This window comes from Arachis hypogaea, chromosome 20 (genome assembly GCF_003086295.3).
Source record: "Arachis hypogaea cultivar Tifrunner chromosome 20, arahy.Tifrunner.gnm2.J5K5, whole genome shotgun sequence".
Taxonomy (NCBI): Eukaryota; Viridiplantae; Streptophyta; class Magnoliopsida; order Fabales; family Fabaceae; genus Arachis; species Arachis hypogaea.
In genome coordinates, this window is record NC_092055.1 from 76,248,586 (window position 1) to 76,268,865 (window position 20,280).

At 39.8% G+C, this 20,280-nt stretch overlaps 1 non-coding gene across 1 annotated transcript; it reads right to left on the minus strand.

The window, feature by feature from the left end:
• Positions 1 to 17,169: 17,169 nt before the first annotated feature.
• LOC112788459 (small nucleolar RNA R71) lies at positions 17,170 to 17,273 on the minus strand. The gene has a single exon (XR_003195821.1). It is a non-coding gene; the product is annotated as a small nucleolar RNA R71 (small nucleolar RNA).
• Between the last annotated feature and the right edge of the window lie 3,007 nt (positions 17,274 to 20,280).

The window sequence follows — 20,280 nt, forward strand, 5'->3', positions numbered from 1 at the left end:
GAAAGCAAGGGAAAGTCAAGTGAACTAATTAGTTAGATTCCCAAGTCCTAGCCAACTCCTAAGGAAAGACTAGAGTTAGTGGAATTCCAGTCAATTAGCCGACATAACAACCAATCACGATAAGTTGATAACTCAAGAGCCTCTAGTTAATCAATTAAAGCCAAGAATATAAAAAGCTAAACAAGAATCATAAATCTGAAATACCTCAATTGCATTAATAAGAGAAAATCAATATAAACATAAAGAGAGCATTAAAGTATCTGAAAGTAAAAGAGAAATATAAAGTAAAAGAAATATTGAACCTGATGAAGAGTTGAAATCCTAAATCCTTTAAGAGGAATCCTAATCCTAAAACCCAAGAGAGAGGAGAGAACCTCTCTCTCTAAAAACTACATCTAAACTATGAAAAGTGAACAATTGAAGGCCTCCTCCTGAATGGATGCATTCCCCCACTTTATAAACTCTAATCTGTGCTTTATGTACTTGGATCTAGGCCAAAAAGGGTTTCAGAAATCGTTGGGAGCATTTTCTGCAGTTTCTGGTGCATGGCGTTTGTCACGCGTCCGCGTAGGTCACGCGGTCGCGTCATCTGGGAGTTTTCCTTGTCATACGTTCGCTTTGGTCACGCGTACGCGTCATCTGCGTTCTGCTCAACGCGCGCGTCCGCGTTAGTCACGCGTTCGCGTCACTGCCTTTTCGCGCTAGGCACGCGGCTGCATCGTCCATGCGTTCGCGTCGCTTCCAGTTTTTTCAAAAACTCTATTTTGTGCTTTCCTTCCATTTTTGTATGTTTTCTTTCCATCCTTTAAATCATTCCTGCCTTAGGAGATCAGAAAATACTCAACACACAAATCACGGCATCGAATGGTAATAAAAGGTAATTAAAATAATTATTTTTAAAGCATAGGAAACATGTTTTTCACATATATCACATAATAATGAAGGGAAAGTAAAACCATGCAATTTCACATGAATAAGTGGGTGAAGGGTTGAATAAATCACTTAAATTGAGCACAAAATATATCATGAAATATGGGTTTATCAACCTCCCCACACTTAAACAATAGCATGTCCTCATGCTAAATCCAAGATAAAGAATAAGGTAAGGTTAAAGTGGTGAAATCTCATGCAATGCATTCTATTCTAAATGCAACTACCTAAATGAATCATGCAATTCTAATTATTATTTACTTGTATATAAAGCTTACATGTAGTTAGGTTAATTCATATCCTCAAGGAATCATATATGCATAGCCAGAAAATGTTAAAGCACCTTTACAATTGAGATGGGTAAAAATATTTCACAAACTTGCAAGACAATTAACAATTTAAGCAGAGATATATGGTGATGAGCTATTGAACCCTCACTGAATTTTGTGTTTACTCTCTAGTCACTCAGTGTTTATTGGGTTAATCACTCTATTCTTTTCTATCCTTACTTTCTATAACTTTGTTCTTCATTTAACCAATCAACAATTACAGAATACAGATATACAAAAATCATGAGGTCTTATTCAAGGTTGTAATGGGGCCAAGGTAAAGGTAAGGGTATATGTATAAGGCTAAGTGAGCTAATAAGCAAATCCTTGATTAGTCTAAGATCTCACCTAACATACATACTGTACATAATTCTAAAGTTCCTTAACCTAATCGCCCAAATTTTTCCACTTTGTATTGCAACTCATGCATTAAATTTAATTTTGTCCCATGTGCATTGATTCTCTTTATTTTGCAATCGGAAAATTTTTGTATATTCCCTTATTTAAATACTGAAAATATAAAATTTTATATATTTTTTTTAAAATCAATGCACATGGTAATCCCATTGTTTTGATCTCACATGAGCATGCTTCCCAAATTTTTGTTTTTGAAATAGCTTACTCTTTTTAAATTCCTACTTTGTTTCTATCATCCCATGTTCCCATAAAATTCCCCACACTTAAACAATACACAATTTCTATCTTAAGCTAACCAAGGATTCAACTTGGGATTTTTATTTTGTTTTTCTGCTTAAGGCTGGTAATGTGGTTTATAGAGCAAGAGGGGATTAAAAAGCTTAAGGGGGCTAACAAGGGTGATGTAAAAGGTAGGCTAATTTGGGATAAGTGAGGAAAAATTCAAATGATGGCCTCAATCATCTCTTGGTATGTATCTATATTCTATAATTGGACATATAGATTAAAACAAAGTAAAGAGTAAAACACACAGGAATGAAATTTATGGTCTGAATGCAACCATACAATTAAGCTCAAAACTCACAGGCTGTGTGTTCTCCAGCTCAAAAATCATATATCAGTTATACATGTCATGCGAGTAAAAATTAAGAGTTCCCATTATTCTCAATGTAAATTTTAGGGTGGCCCTTAAAATCTTAGTGTTGTTCCTTGATGAAATGTTGTTAACTAACTAACATGTTGTGCTATATATACAAGGTGTGTGGATTGTTTTAATTTACTAAAGTTTCTGGTTTACTCCTTTTATTTTCAATTGAACCAAACTATTATATGCTAAACGGGTAAACTATACTAATTAATCCACGTATTCTATAACTAATAAGTTTAGAATTGCAAACTAAACTAAATGGCTAAAATATGAACTAAAGTGAAAAATGTGGAAATAAAGTAAAAAAACATGAAAAGAACAATGTATAAGTACTAAAAAATAAAAGTAAAGATAAAAATACAGAAAAATAAACAAATTAAGATAAAAGAGTCTGTAGTGGTTCACCAAAAAGATACGCCAGAGATGGCGACCACCCCACACTTAAAATAAAGCATCGTCCTCGATGCTCACTCAAGTTGGGTGTGAAAGAGTGTCATCACCGGAAGGATGGGCTACGGGAGTCTCTGTGGTGGCCTGAAGATCTGCAGACTGGATAAGGGTAGGAGGATCTGTCTGCTGCAGTGGAAGCTCTGATTGTATAGGAATCTCTGGATCGGCGGCCTGTATCTGGTGTGGCTCCTCCTGCTGTGGCGCAGCCTGCTCTGGTCCTGCCTGCGCAGCCTGGGCATGTGTCTCCTCCGCATGATCACTCGCCTCCGCCTCAGATGTATCAGATGGGGTGTCAGGCTCGGAGGGGATGTCGCTGCTGGATTGGATCATCAACTTTAGGTGCTCATAGCGCCGCTTGTTGCGACGCTCTGACGAACAGGATTTTTTGCCAGTAAAGAATGTCATAAAAAACAGTCGCGTTGTAAATATAGTTTCTAAACCAGCAAAAATCCCTTTCGTGCAAACGTTTTGGTTGTCACAAGTAACAAACCCCTTAAAAATTGATAACCGAAGTATTCAAACCTCGGGTCGTCTTCTCAAGGAACTGCAGGGAAGTATGTTCTTATTATTGGTTATGGAGATTGTAAATTTGGGGTTTCAAGAATGAGGAACAAATATGACAAATAATTTAAATGGCAATTAAAATTAAATAAATACTGTAAAGCAAACTTTTGGCAAGGTATGAGAAATTAGAGGTCCTATCCTGGCTATCCTTATCAATGATGATAATAATTGAATCTTAATTCTACTTCGTTAGCCTTTACTAATATAAAGGAAGGTCAAGGGATTAATTGGTTTGATCTTCGGATCCTATTTTTTTCCTAATAAAAGATTGGGATTATTGAAGTTCAATTCAATTAAGAAGATAACAATTATCAATCGTGTTTGAGTTTGACAACTCCTGAGTTACTGATTTCTTAACCAAAACCAAAAGGGGAAGTAAATCTACTGGAATAAAAATGTCTTCAGAGTAAAAGCAACAATAGCATAAATAAAAGAAATCAATATTAAACTGAAATATCTCAAATAACATTAATAAAAGAGTGATCTGTAACATGAAAGGATTCATAAAGTAACTTGCAAAAGTAATTAAAAGGAATATTGAACCTGACCAAAAGAGATAATCCTGAAAGCGAATAAAAATCCTAAATCTAAATCCTAATCCTCAAGAGAGAGGAGAGAAACTCTCTCCAAACTAAATCTAAATCATGGAAAGTAACTAAATTGGCGAGCTCTCTTTGAACGGATGCACTCCCTCACTTCATAACCTCTGGTCTATGCCTTCTAGACTTGGATTTGGGCCAAAAAGGACTTCAGAATTCGCTATGAGCATTTTTTGCAATTTATGGTGCGTGGCCTTTGTCACACGTCAGCGTGGGACACGCGGTCGCGTCATTCGGAGCTTTTTTTGTCACACGGTCGTGTCGGTCATGTGGCCGCGTCATATGTGTTCTGCTTAAGGCGCGCGGTTGAGTCAGTCATTGATGACAAGTCATCTTAGCCTAGTTTCACTAGCCTTTTTCTTTTGTTTTCAATTGAATTACGCGCTTTCTTGAGCCAAAAGAAAGCCAATTGGGTAGATTTTCATGTTTCCTTTGATTTAATCAACCATGTATGAATTCATGCGATTTCATGAGGTTTTAGGCTATAATTGTCACATATTATGATAAAATGAATATCTCATGATTTTAAGCATAGCTTTGATGTGTTTAGTTGATTAATAATAGGTGAAGAAAGCTTGGAGAAAGGTTGAAGCAAGAAGGAATGGCTAGGAGTAAAGAGAGGACAATGGAATAAGTGAAAATGAACCAGGAAGCAAAAAGCTGGACCAAAAGTTAGCCTCAAACTTTTGCACAAACTTTTGGGTGAAAAGTTAGCCCCAACGTTAGCCCCTAACTTTTGGGCTAATGTTGGCACATGAAAGTTACTCCCTGGGCACCAAAAGTTTGCGCCAACGTTAGCCCCTAACTTTGTGGCTAACGTTGGCATGAGAAAAACACTCCCTGGGCACCAAAAGTTTGCGCCAACGTTAGCCTCTAACTTTTGGGCTAACGTTGGCACATGAAAAACACAAAGGGGGAGCAAAAGTTTGCACCAACGTTAGCCCCTAACTTTTGGGCTAACGTTGGCGCCATAAGTGCACTAAGGAAGGCCAACGTTGGAGCAAAAGTTAGACCCCTAACTTTTGCACCAACGTGGGTATCAGCAAAACATGGGGGCTGATATGAAAAGTTGGACCAAAAGTTTGCCTCAAACTTTTGCTCAAACTTTTACTCAAACTTTTGCAAAACTCCAACCCGGTTCACTTGGTTCACTTTGGTTCCTCTCCAAACTCCAAGAGCAATCAACCAAGGCCTCTCTCAACCCAATTCCATCAAGAGCAAAGGCCCAACTCAAGGCTTGAAGATCATTTGAAGAAAGTGTATAAATAGGATAGAATTCAAGTTCTTAGGGGAGCTTTCCTTTTGAGTTTTCAGAATAGTTTTCGGAGAGCTTTGGATATTGAGTGATCTTTAATTTCTTAGTTTCGGGGAAGGAGAATTCCATTCTCTTCCTCTGAGTTTTATTGCTTTCAATTTCAATTACAACTGTCTTGGATCTTGGGTTGAAGAATTGAAGAAATTCTGTTTCAATCTCATCCTTGGATCTCTCTGTTTATTTACTGCTTAATTGAATTTCAGTTTCGGTTAATTGTTCTTCATCTACTTTCTTTGCAATTTACATTTCCCTTGCAATTGTTCTTGTTGGATCAAGGAAGGTAGTGAGATCTAGACCTGGTTTTCTAGTCTCTGGACCCCTGAGATCTGAAATTCCAATTTACATTCTGTTTTTGCTTTTCATGTTCATTTACTTGTTTTGCTTCAGATCCGATTCAACCCAAACACTCTTTTACTCTTCTGTTTGATGCAATTTACTTTTCCTTGTTTAAATTCTGCAAATCCAATCCCCAATTCCCTTTACAATTCCAGCCGTTTACATTTCTTGCACTTTAAGATTCCGCAATTTACATTTCTTGCATTCTAAGTTTCTGCCATTTAATTTCTTGTTCTTTAAGATTCAGCACTTTAATTTCTTGCTCTCTTTAATTTCATGCAATTTACCCATTCCCTTTACTTTCCATGCAATTTAATTTCTGCAAATCACAAATCACTCAACCAAATCTTGATTCGCTTGACTAAATCAACCACTAAACTAAAAATTGCTCAATCCTTCAATCCCTGTGGGATCGACCTCACTCCCGTGAGTTATTATTACTTGATGCGACCCGGTGCACTTGCTGGTTAGATTTGTGTGTTTTGGGAGAAATTCATTTTTCCACCAAAATACTCATCAGTCATGCGGCCGCGTCGCTGTTGATTTGCGCTTGGCATGCGTCCGCGTCGCCCACGCGATCGCGTGGATGCCAGTTTCTTCAGAAACTTCGTTTTGCGCTTTCCTTCCATTTTTGTATGTTTCCTTTCCATCCTTTAAGTCATTCCTGCCTTAGAGGATCTGAAACTACTCAACACACTAATCACGGCATTGAATGGAAATAAAGGTAATTAAAATAATTAATTTAAAAGCATAGGAAACATGTTTTTCACATACATCACATAATAAGGAAGGGAAAGTAAAACCATGCAATTAATATGAATAAGTGGGTAAAGGGTTGAATAAATCACTCAAACTACGCACAAAATATGTCATAAAATATGGGTTTATCAACCTCCCCACACTTAAACAATAGCATGTCCTCATGCTAAGTCCAAGGTAATGAGTAAGGTTAAAGTGGTGGAATGTCATGCAATGCAATCTAACCTAAATTCAACTACCTAAATGAGTCATGCATCATGCAATTCTAATTTTTATTCACTCACTTGTATATAAGGCTTGCATGTAGTTGAATTAATTCACATTCTCAAGGAGTCATCATATACATATATATATATATATATATATATATATATATATATATATATATATATATAGCCTAACCTTAGATAGTAATACAGTGCCTTTACAATTGAGATGGGAGAGAAAAGCATTTTACAAATATGCAAGACAATTAAATAATTTAAACAGAGATAAATGTTAATGAGCTATTGAACCCTCACTGGATTTGTGTTTACTCTCTAGTCACTCAGTGTTTATTGGGTTAATCACTCTATTCTTCTTTTTATTCTTCCTTTCTATAACTTTGTTCTTCATCTAATCAATCAATAATTATAGAATATAGACATACCAAAAATCATGAAGTCTTTAATTAAGGTTGTAATGGGGCCAAGGTAAAGGTAAGGATATATGTATAAGGCTAAGTGAGCTAATAAGTGAATCCTCAATTAGACTAAGATCTCACCTAACATATATACTTAGTAAAAACTACTTTATCTGTTTTCCCATCTTTTCCCACTTTTGATGTTACATGCTCATGTTTCAATTTTTATTTTTATCCCATGTGCATTGCTTTTATTTTTGCATTTGGAGAATTCTTTTGTATCCCCTTATTCATATACTTGAAAAATAAATAACTCTCTCTTTTTTTTTTTTGAAAGAACATGGTAATTCTTTCAATTTGATTTCTCATGAGCATGCTTCCCAAAAATTCTCATTTTGATTTATTTTTGTTCTTTTCAACTCTGCTACCTTTTATTTTTATCATCCATATTCCCAATAGGTTTCCCACATTTCAAACTATACAAGATTTTCTATCTTAAGCTAACCAAGAATTCAACTTGGGATTTTTATTTGTTTTTTTGCTTAAGGCTAGTAATGTGGTTTATAGAATAAAAAAGGGATTTAAAGGCTCAAGGGGGCTAACAAGGGTGATGTGAAAGGTAGGCTATTTTGGGATAAAGTGAGCTAAAATCAAACAATGGCCTCAGTCACTCTCTTGGTATGTATCTTTATATTCTATAATCGGACATATAGATTAAAACAAAGTAAAGAACATCAGAATATAAAAGAAAGGCAGAACACACAGGAATAAAAATTATAGTTTGAATGTAACCGTACAATTAAGCTCAAAACTCACAGGCTGTATGTTCTCTAGCTCAAAAATCATTTATCAGTTATGTATGTCATGCAGGTTTAGTTAAAAATTCCCATTATTCTCAATGTAAAACTTAAGGTGGCTTTAAAGTTCTAATGTTTCTCCTTGATGAAATGTTGTTAACTAACTAACATGTAATGCTATATATACAAGGTGTGTGGATTGTTTTAATTCTGTTAAAGTCTCTAGTTTACTTCCTTTTTATATTTTCAATTTTAACTAAGCTATCTTATGCTAAAAAGGGTAAACTACACTAATTAATCCACATTTTTTATAACTAATAAGTTAGAATTACAAGCTAAACTAAATAACTAAAATATGAACTAAAGTGCAAAATGCAGAAATAGAATGAAAATACATAAAAGTAGTAGTGTATAAGTACTCAGAAAATAAAAATAAAAATAAAGAGAAAAATACAAAAAAATAGCCAAAATAAAAGAAAAGAGTATGTAGTGGTTCACCAAAAAAGAAACGCCAGAGATGGCGACCTCCCCACACTTAAAATGTAGCATCGTCCCTGAAGCTCAGTCAAGCGGGGTGTGAAGAAGTGTCATCACTGGAAGGAATGGAGCTGGAGTCTCTGTGGTGGTGGTTTGAGGAACTGGCTGCTGCAAAGGAGGTGCTGTCTGGATAAGGATCTCAGGATCTGCAGCCTGAATCTGATGTGGAACCTCTGCCTGTGGTACAGCCTGCTCTATGCCTGCCTGCTCTGTCTCTCCCTGGGGATGGGTCTCAGCCTCAGGATCATCTGCCTCCTCCTCAAATGCCTCGGATGGTGTGTCAAGCTCGGAGGGGATGTCGCCAGAGCGTATCATCAGCTTTAGGTGCTCATAGCGTCGCTTGTTGCGATGCTCCATCTGGTCAAGTCGTCGAAACAAGCGGTGCACTAGATGATAGATGGGCTCTGGGGCAGGTGGAGGTGCAGTGGTGGTCGCAGGTGTGGCTGTGGAGGAAGAGGGGCCGGCAGAAGGTGTGGCTGTCTCAGCAGTGGCAGTCAGGAATGGAGGTCTGTAGCCCAAGGCCAGAAAGTTCATGCTGTGCGGGATAATCTTCTTGCATTCTGCAGCAAGTGGCCTCACATCAGCATCATCCCATGGCACGTCAGCTCGACGGCCCAGCTGTGTAACCAAATAGGGAAAGGGAAGAGTGCCTCGGACGTGGACCCTGGCCATATAGTGCCGGATAAAGCGTGGCAGGTATAGGTCCTTACCCTCCATCACACACCAAAGTAGGGTGATCATAGCGGCTGGTATCTCAGTCTCGTGAGTACTCGGCATAATGTAGTTGCTGAATATTTGATGCCATAGCCGAGCCTCATCGTTCAGGTAAATCCGCTTGATTCCCTTGGGCATGGTGGTGTTCTGACCCATGATCCAAGGAACTGTCGGGTCAAGGGCGATCCTCGCCTTTACTGCATCCCAGTCAAATCGCATAAAGCGTATATCCTCCTTAGCTTTCTGATAACCATCTGTCTGATCAGTCTTAGGCAAAAGTTTCAGAACATCTTCTATCGCCTCCTCAGTAACCAGAATCTCTTTCCCTCTGAGGTTCACTGCATCTAGGGAAGTTTTGAAGTAGTTGCAGTAGAATTCTCTAACCCAAGATACATTGACCTCTGTCAGATTTCTCTCCAGGAAGAACCAGCCTCTTTGTTTGATTTGATCAGAGGTGTATTGCTGGAGTTCTTCTGGGATCTTCAAAGTTCTCTCCAGGTATAGGTTCCTAGAGGTTTCAAACACCGGATACTTAAGCTCACAGTATCGGTTGGCAAATTTAATCGGATCAGTGGCGGGAAGTAGCTGGTCGGCCTTCTCCTGCAGGGTGAAGTTTTTCTCCTGCCAGGAGGCATCATGCATGAGATCTATGATAGACAAAGATGATTCTCCTCTTTTACGTTTGCCAGTGGTAGCCTTTTCTTTTCCCTTTCTCTGGGAATCTGACATCTTGAAAAATAGAAAACCAGGATATAATAAAAATAGGAAAACAAATAGGCAAATAGTCAAAAGAAACACAAAGTGGCAAAGGAGAATTAGAATGAGGTAAATGAGTTAAGTGAATGTGCATTAAGGATTGTATAGGAGTGAAAAGTTTGAAAGGAAGAATTCACAATCCAAAATGTAATAGAAGGCATGTTAAGTAGGAAAAATTATCAGTATGCCATGGTTAGAAAGTTAAAAGAAAGTGAAAAACCAGAAAAGAGATTTTAAAAGGTGAGTTTGGTTAGAATTGAAAAAGAGTGTCAGAAAATTAGAATTAGTGAGTTAGTGAAAAATGGGTTAAGGTAAGTGGCATAAGGATAAGTTTTTTAAGTAACAAGCATTCACAATTAGAAGTGATAAGTAACTCAAAACCAAACAAGGAAAACAAGTGGATGATGATTCAGATAGATATAGAAATAAAAAAAATAGAATCAAACATCAAAATTACAATTTAGAACCAGGAGATCAAAGAAAATAAGAATGCGTGCCTAAGCATTCATGAATTGGTTTGGTGAAATATAAGGAAAGCACAGTTGAAAATGCCAAAACCAAGACATGAAGGGAAATATTTTAAAGAAATTTGGGCAGCATTCCGGCTAAAAATGGACTGTCCCAGAAAATAAACAGCACAGAATAGTTCATATGAATCAAAAATAAAGCTGCAATTACATATAAAGAGCATGATCATGAAAAGTCAGAGTAAAGAGCAGCATGAAATAAGAAATTACGGCATATGAACTAACATCATAGCAGCAGCAGGATTGCGAAAACATAAAGCAATAAACACGAACGGTGCAATTAAACAGACCTAAATCCACTAACCACATCCTAGGCTACCTAACAACCTAAAATCCACTACAGCATGCATATCTAACTAGCCTAGACATGAACATAAACAGAAAAATATGAACTAACTACGGATAGATAAAAGGGTGACGTTCTGCGGAACCTGGAAGGCCGTAGAATGAGAGTGGGCAGAAAGGTGGCTGGCGGTGGTGGTGACGGCGTTTGGCGCGGTGGCTGGCGGTGGTGGTGACGGCGGCGCGGTGGCTGGCGGTGGTGGTGACGGTGGCGCGGCTGTTCGGGGCAGGGGGAAAAAGGGGTAATGGGGGATAGGGGAAAGGGTGGTGGTGCTAGTGGATGGGCGGCATGGCTGGGACGGGCGGCGGCGGTGGTTGGTGGTGCGCGGAGGAGCAGTGGCGGAGAGGGGGGAAAGAGGAAGAAAGAAGGAGAAAGAAGGGGATGGAGGAAGGGGGAAAGGTGGCGACGGCATCTGGGAGGTCGGCGGCGTCTCGGGGTGGCGGTGGTGGTGACTGTGTGGTGGTGGTTGGATTGGAGAAGAGAGAAGGGAGGGGAGGGGGTTCAGGGGGCGCGATAATAGGGTTTCGCGTGACCTGGGGGGTTATAAATTTGAATCCATGCGGCCGCATGGGGCACGCGGTTGCGTGGCTGGTGCGAAATGGGGGGTGACGTGATCGCGTGGGTCGCGTGATCGCATGGAAGGGATAAAAGGGGGTAGACGAGATCGCCTGGGCATGCGATCGCGTCGCTGGAATTTGTGCTAAACGCACGAATCCAACGTCGTTCCAGCACAACTCTCTGTCTCCTTTTGGGATTTGTTCAATCCATGCGACGCGATGGCGTCGCTCACACGGTCGTGTGGGATTGATTGGGTGCAAGTGACGCGATCGCGTCAGGCACGCGATCGCGTAGGTCATTTTGTGCTAGACGCACAATGGCCGCACGATTCCAGCCCAACTTTCTGGATGTTGGATCCTTACACTGATTTCCAGGTCACGCGGCCGCGTGGAGGACGCGGTCACGTGGAAAGTGTATTTCGCCATTGACGTGATCGCATGGATGACGCGGTCGCGTCGCGCACCCTTTTTTTTATGCAGAATGCGGAATGCAATATGCAGAATGCAGTGCTTAATGTGAATGCTATGCATGATTCCAGGTTCAATAAAATAAAATAAAATTCAAAAACAAACAAAACTAAATAAAATTAAAATTGCAAAAGGAACGATCATACCATGGTGAGTTGTCTCCCACCTAGCACTTTTAGTTAAAGTCCTTAAGTTGGACATTGGAAGAGCTTCCTGCTATGGCGGCTTTTACTTATATTCATCCAGAAATCTCCACCAATGCTTGGAATGCCAATAGCCTCCGGGGTCCCAAACTAGGCATGTAAAGCTTCTGAGCAGCTTCAAACAGAGTCTCAGGCTCCGGGGTGACGACTGTCAGAATATAATCCATGATCCCAAGCCTTGTTTTTAAATCTGCCTCCGTCTTGATCTATATTTTTCCATCCGGGCAGTTTAGAAAGTAGATTCTCACCATAGTGACCAAACATTTTCCGAGATCCATTCGATTGAACATGATACCCATCCGTGCACTTCAAGTTGAAGCGTGGAACCTTATTGAACCTTGTACACCAGCTCTGAGCACGAGCCATTTCCCTCTTATTCTTAAAGCCACAGAGAGCTCTAAGCTGGCCATCTGTTTCAAGCAAACCATATTCAAGTGAAAAAGTAAATAGAACAGGCAGAATAGGCAGAACTATTGGACGAGCAAAGGGCATTCGCAGAAGGAGTTTACATGAGCGAAACAAGACATCACATAAACACTCAAGCCAGGCTCGGCTACTTAGTGGGACAGCTGCCAATATTGCATCCAGGAATAGCCAGGTATGAAGAAATGAAGGATGAATTAGCATGAGAGGAAAGACAAAGGGTGGAAGAGAGTCATGAGTCAGTGAGGAAGGCACTTGAGGATTGGAAGCAAGCAAGATTGGCACGGATGCGAGGAAATGCAAGAGGAAACAAGGAGGACAAGCAAGGAAAAGAGCATGGACATCCACAACAGTAAAAGGTGGTGGAGTTCCTTCTTTATTCCACCTTTCTCTATGTTTTAAATAAGGAAGATCTTGTATGAAATAGAACTTGCTTCCATGTTATGTTTAAACCTTTTTCAATTCTGTCTTTTAAGTCTTTGGTATTGAAGAAGGGCTCTGTGTGCTAGTCTTTATGTTACTGCATCCTTACTTTACTTACTTGTATGCTCGTTCCTTTTGAATCAAATGAAGAGAGAATGTTTATGTTTCAAAAGACCAGAGTAGAGTTCATACTATGGAGTACATTCATGGGTTTGTGGTATGATCATAAGTTAGCTAAGTTGGTTCAACCATAAGGTGGGATGACAACTATCTGGCCTGAATACTTTGCTTTGAATATACTCATGAGACTAAGTATATAACAAGATCCTAAGAAGAGAAAGAGAAAAGAATAATGAAAGTGAAAAAACAAAAGAAAAAGAGCAAGCAATAAGGCTAGGCACCAATAGTTTTGATCTTAAGATATGTGTCTGTGGTGTTCCTGTGTGAGGGATCTACTTGGATGAATAAGCTCTTAGGGGTGCTTTATCCCTTGGTAACTTGGGTTAACTAACCCGGGATTATCAGCTGAAAGTCCATTATCAAGAGTAACCCTCACCACAGAACATTTAGTAACCCAAAGAGGTGCTGGACACTAAGGTCTCAAGAAGGAAAATAAATGAACTATATGCCTGTGGTGTGTATGTATGGGGGAGAGACTTGAGAGAGTAAGTCCTTAGGGGTGCTTCAACACCTAGCACCTTGAACCAACTGGTTTGGGAGTGTTGGCTGAAAGCTTATCTTAAAAAGTTGCCCCCTTACAGAGCACTTAGCCTAAGAACACCAATAAGCTCTGAAATGACAATAAAGGGATCAATGAATAAAAGTCTCATGGGATGTAAGCAAGTTGAGTGTTTTAGGACATGATAAAGGTCTGAAAGCCAATAAAGGAATGAACCTAAGTTGCTATGCATGAAACCACCATAAAATCAGTGATATGACTTCCACAAGAATGACTCATTGCTCTTGGCATTCCATTCATCATTCTCTTGTTCCAGTACTTGCTTAGGGACAAGCAAGCTTTAAGTTTGGTGTTGTGATGCCAAGGCATCTTGGCCAGTTTCACTGACCTTTTCTTTACTGTTTTTAGGATAGTTTCATGCATTCCCTTAGGAAATAAGCTAGTTTTGGGTAGATATTCACTTACACCTTGATTCAAGCATACATTGTGCATTTTACATTATTTCATGCTGATGCCAAGGCATCATAGGCTAGTTTCACTAGCATTTTTCTGTTAGTTTTAGTTGTTTTATGCATTTTCTTGAGCTTAAAGTAACCAAAAATGGTTAAATGAAGAACAAAGTAATGAACCATCCAAACAATATGATTTTGATGCAAATTCCATGAGTTTTAGTTATATTACTTAAATGCTATGAATGAAAGATTTCTCATGAAATTTTGCAAGACTTTGATGCAATTGTTTGGATGATTTCAGGGAAGAAGAGGCTAAGCAAGGAAGCAACAAAATCAATAAAGGAAGCTTGTATATCACATATGGAGTTTAAGTTCCAGTTTAAGCCTAAACTGGAGCTTAAACGCCAAAATCATGAAGGATAAGAAATGCTGGGATTGAAGTTTAACCTCCAGTTTGACCTCAAACTGGAGGTTAAACGCCAGAATGAAAAGCCTCACTTAAGGAGCATTCCACGTTTAACCTCCAGTTTGACCTCAAACTGGAGGTTAAACGCCAGAATGAGTATGCCAACCAGGGAGGAGTTCCACGTTTAACCTCCAGTTTGACCTCAAACTGGAGGTTAAACGCCAGAACCAGGAAGAGTACCAGGGGCCATTCCACGTTTAAGCTCCAGTTTGACTCAAACTGGAGCTTAAACGTGTTCGATAGTTTTTTCACTCCAGGGTTGCTCTCTCCATCTCCACGTTTAACCTCCAGTTTGACCCCAAACTGGAGGTTAAACGTGTTCGACACCTCCAGGGCCACCATTCCAAGCTTCCACGTTTAACCTCCAGTTTGACCTCAAACTGGAGGTTAAACGTGTTCGACCTCCAGTATGCCTACACCCCTTTCCACGTTTAACCTCCAGTTTGACCTCAAACTGGAGGTTAAACGTGTTCGACCTCCAGGATGCCTCATTCCTTTTCCACGTTTAACCTCCAGTTTAACCTTAAACTGGAGGTTAAACGTGTTCGACTACATTACTCTCCAGGGCTACCTTCTTCCATTTCCACGTTTAAGCTTCAGTTTAACCTTAACTGAAGCTTAAACGTGCTTCTACAAATGGCCTCACTGGAAGTGTCTGGCGTTTAAGTTGCAGTTTAAGCTTAAACTACAACTTAAACGCCACTCTTGAAAAGGGTTTCTGGGCCAAAAATATTGTGATTTAAGTTAGTCTTTGAGCACAAGTATTAACTTAAACTTACTTTGGTATGAAACCCAATTGAATATCATGGTTTATGGGATTGGGCCTGAAGGATTGATGAGTTTGAAATCTCAATTTATTGAGTCATGTGTCATTATTTGATTATCACTAAGTTGGCTCAATAAATGTTACAGGATCTGGATCAACAACCTCATCAAGATTATGGATCATAAACCCAAGGCAAAAGGAAAGCAAGGAGAGGCCTCAAAGCCCAAGAAGCACAACTGAAGCTCAATATAGAAAGTGTATAAATAGGATAAAAGTTAAGTTAGAGGGACTGGTACTTTTCACTTTTAGCTAGTTTCCTTTTCTTTGTAATTGAATTCAGAGCTATGATTCACTAAACCCCCTTTTCATTGGGTTAGGGAGCTCTATTGTAATTCAATGAATCAATAATAGTTTATCTTCTTCTTCAATCTTTTCTCTTGAATTTCGTTAGAAAGCTTCTCGATCTAATTCCATTGAGTAGTTGTCTTGGGAAAGAGACCACTCATACTTGGAATCCTTCGGAGCCTTGGGAAAGGAATGGAGGATTCATGCTAGAGAAGCTTTCTCACAGTGGATTGGATTGGGGTTTGGATGGATATTGTGACATGTAATCCTACCAAATTGTGGTTCATGAAATTGTGTGGTATAATCAGTGATCAAGCATCATCTCTTCTTATGAACATTTAAACCAAGGGATTGGGAATTTGTTTGTTTTAGAGAGCATTGGTGAGCCAAGGAATTGGGATCCAATCATATAAGATTGCCAAGCAAAATTCAATGAATGCATTGGTTGAGGAAGAGATTTACATGTTTTGATTCGGAGATTTCAATATCTCCTAAACCCAATGAATTCCCCATTTCTGATTTCCACTTTCTCTTTACATTCTGCAATTCAATTCTTGCAATCATCCCCATTCCCTTTTAATTTCAGCAATTTACATTCTGCTCTTTAATTCATGCAATTTAAGATTCAGCCATTTAATTTTCTTGTCATTTACTTTTCCCGCCAATTTTACATTCCGCAATTCTCATCTCAAATCTTGATTCCGCTCAACTAGAACACACTTCTAATCCGAATTGCTCACTCAACCAATCCTTGTGGGATTCGACCTCACTCTATTGTGAGTTTTTACTTGACGACGATAACCGGTGCACTTGCCGGAAGGAATTTTGCCGATCGTGCAATTTCCTAAATCGTAGCATAACACGTTTATGCGCATCAAGTTTATGGCGCCGTTGCCGGGGATTGGTTTTCGATTGACAATTCTCAAATTGGAAGCTAACTAGATTGAGCAATTTTCTCTTGCTTTGATTAATTCTGTTCTAGATACTTGTTGAATTTTAATTTCTGCACTTGGTTACATGCTTTCCTTCTTTATGCCTTTAAATCCATGCAACTAACTCACTGACTCACTAACTGTTTGATTTAATTCCTCAATTGATCTAACCATACTCTTCCATTAACCAAGAGTATTTCACTTGTTTGTGTTTGAGCTGTGTTCTTGTATGACAGGTAGGAGATGAGAGACATCAACTCCTCCATATACCGAACCGGAAAGGACCCTTCATAGACTTAGAAGGGAAGCAAGAGGGAAGAGAGTAGTGGGAGAAGAGGAATCTGAAGGAGAATCTGAGGACAATTTTGAGGAAGCTCTAGATCTCAACATGGATAGAGAAGTTCACAACCATGAGAGAGCTGATGGAAACAATGCCATTCCTGAGAGGAGGGTTCTTAGTTCATACATAAACCCAACCTCTGGGAACTGTGGTAGTAGCATCCAGAAACCACCCATTCAGGCCAACAATTTTGAGCTCAAGCCACAGCTAATATCATTGGTGGAAAATCATTGTTCCTTTGGAGGAAGTGCTAATGAAGACCCAAACCAACATCTCACAAAATTCCTGAGAATTTGTGACACTGTGAAGTCCAATGGAGTCCAGGAAGATGCCTATAAACTGCTTTTGTTCCCATTTTCACTTAGGGACAAGGCAGCTAAGTGGCTGGAATCATTCCCAAGGGGGAGTCTAACCACATGGGATGAGGTGGAAGGCAAGTTTCTGGCACGTTTCTACCCTCCACAAAAGGTCAATAGGCTTCGATCTGAGGTCCAGACTTTTAGACAACAAGATGGTGAAACTCTCTACGAGGCATGGGAGAGATTCAAGGACTTGACAAGGAAATGCCCACCAAACATGTTCCATGATTGGGTGCAACTGCACATCTTCTATGATGGGCTCTCTTATGAATCAAGGAAGGCTGTAGACCATTCATCAGGAGGTTCATTGAACAAGAAAAAGACCGTGGAAGAAGCCATTGAAGTGATCGAGACAGTGGCTGAGAATGAGTACTACTATGCATCAGAAAGGCACAACACTAAGGGAGTCATGGAGCTGAACCATGTTGATACAATTCTAGCCCAAAACAAGGTGTTTGCCAAGCAACTAGCAGAGCTTACCAGGCAATTAGAAACAAAGCAAGTGGCTGCAATACACACACAAGATCAAGAGGAAGTAGGCATTGAAGGAGGTGATTGGGATGAGGTTAACTATGTGGGAAACCAACAAAGGCAATCATATGATCCACACTCCAACACTTACAACCCAGGCTGGAGAAACCACCCAAACTTTGGGTGGGGAAACCAACAAACCCAACCACAAAACCACAAACCTTACAACCACAACCAACAAAACAATTCCACATACCAAAACTCCAACCAAAGATCATACCAAGCCACACAAAACACTTACCCCCAACCATCATATCATGGCCAAAATAATCAACATACCCAACCTAATCCGAACCAACAATTTCAAGATCAATTAAACCGGATGGAAGGAATGCTTGCAACCATGAGCCAAGACATAATTGAATTGAAGGCTTTTAAGGAAGAAGTAAATTCTAACTTGCAAAACCAAGGAGCTGCCATCCAGAAGCTAGAAAATCAAATTTTGTATTTGACTAAGCAAGCCCCTGGGACAAGCAGTTCTCATACTGTTAAGGCTATTGCAAGGGAGGAATGTAAGGCCATAACCCTCAGAAGTGGAAAGAATCTAAAGGAGATTTCAAGGGAAACCACAGAGGATGAAGTAAAGGAAAATGTGAAAGACAAAGAACAAGGACAATCTGTTACACCGTTTGCAACAAAAGAAAAAGAAAAAGAGGTCTTGAAGCCTTACACACCTAAAGCACCTTATCCTCAACGTTTGATGAAAAGTGAAAAGGATGGCCAATTCTCCAGGTTCTTGGAGATTTTCAAGAAGCTTCAAATCAACATTCCCTTTGCTGAAGCAATAGAGCAAATGCCACTCTATGCAAAATTCTTAAAAGAATTGATGACCAAGAAGAGAAGCTGGAGAAATGAGGAAACTGTGTTGTTAACTGAAGAATGCAGTGCCATCATTCAGCACAAATTGCCTCAGAAATTGAAGGACCCAGGCAGTTTCCAAATCCCCTGTATTATAGGAGAAGTCATGGTGGAGAAGGCCTTGTGTGATTTAGGGGCCAGCATCAATTTGATGTCGCTAACAATGATGAAAAGAATGAAGATTGAAGAGGCCAAACCAACAAGAATGGCCCTCCAATTGGCAGATCGAACTTTTAAATTCCCTCATGGATAGTTGAGGATTTGTTGGTAAAGGTGGGAGAATTTATATTTCCTGCTGATTTTGTGGTGTTAGATATGGAGGAAGAAGCCAAAGCTTCAATAATTCTGGGAAGACCCTTCCTAGCTACTGCTGGAGCCATCATAGATGTACAAAAGGGTGAACTCACTCTTAGACTCCATGATGAGAAATTAGTGTTTAATGTATTCAAGGCAATGAGCTATCCATCAGAATCACTAAGGGAGTGCATGAGGGTTGATGTAGTGGACATTGCAGTACAAGAAACTTTTGAGGAAACAATAAAGGAAGTGGCAGAGGAGGAGTTCACCAAGGATATTGAAGTTAGTGATATCAAGGATGATGACACAACTATGCTAAGTAGGCCAGAGAAAGTGAAAGAAGAAAAGGAAGCACCAAAACCTGAGCTCAAAGCATTGCCCCCTAATCTCAAGTATGCATACTTGGGTAGTGATGAGAGTCACCCTGTTATCATTAGCTCGGCCTTGAGCCAAGAACAAGAAGAAGAATTGATCAAGGTGCTGCAAACTCATCAAGATGCCATTGGATGGACCCTAGCTGATTTGAAGGGGATAAGTTCATCCATATGCATGCATAAAATCTTGTTAGAAGAGGATGCTAGACCCTCCATTCAAGCTCAAAGAAGATTGAACCCCGTCATGAAAGAAGTGGTACAAAAGGAAGTGAGGAAGTTATGGCAGGCAGGGGTAATCTACCCCATTTCTGATAGCCCATGGGTTAGTCCCATCCATGTAGTGCCCAAGAAAGGTGGCATAACTGTGGTTCCAAATGAGAAGAACGAACTCATACCCACAAGAACCGTTACTGGATGGAGGATGTGCATAGACTACAGGAAACTCAATGAAGCCACCAGAAAAGATCATTTCCCACTCCCATTCATGGATCAGATGCTTGAAAGGCTTGCCGGACATGCTTACTATTGCTTCTTGGATGGATATTCGGGCTACAACCAAATAGTAGTTGATCCTAGTGATCAAGAGAAAACATCATTTGTTTGTCCATATGGAGTTTTTGCTTATAGACGCATGCCCTTTGGGTTGTGCAATGCACCTGCCACTTTCCAAAGATGCATGCTGTCCATCTTTTCGGACATGATTGAAAAATTTATTGAGGTCTTCATGGACGATTTTTCTGTGTTTGGGGATTCTTTTCCCAGCTGCCTACACCACCTTGCCTTGGTGCTTAAGAGGTGCCAAGAGACTAATCTAGTATTAAACTGGGAAAAGTGTCATTTCATGGTCACAGAAGGAATAGTCCTTGGCCACAAAATCTCTAATAGAGGCATGGAGGTGGACAGAGCTAAGGTGGAAATCATTGAAAAACTACCTCCACCAAGTAATGTCAAGGCAGTTAGGAGCTTTTGGGACACGCTGGTTTTACAGAAGGTTTATTAGAGACTTTTCTAAAATAGCCAACCTTTGAGTAACTTGCTCGTCTCTGATACACCCTTTGTATTTGATAAAAATTGCATGCTAGCCTATGATCTCTTGAAGCAAAAACTTTCCTCTGCACCTATCATGCCCACCTGATTGGAACTTACCTTTGATGATGGTGATGCAT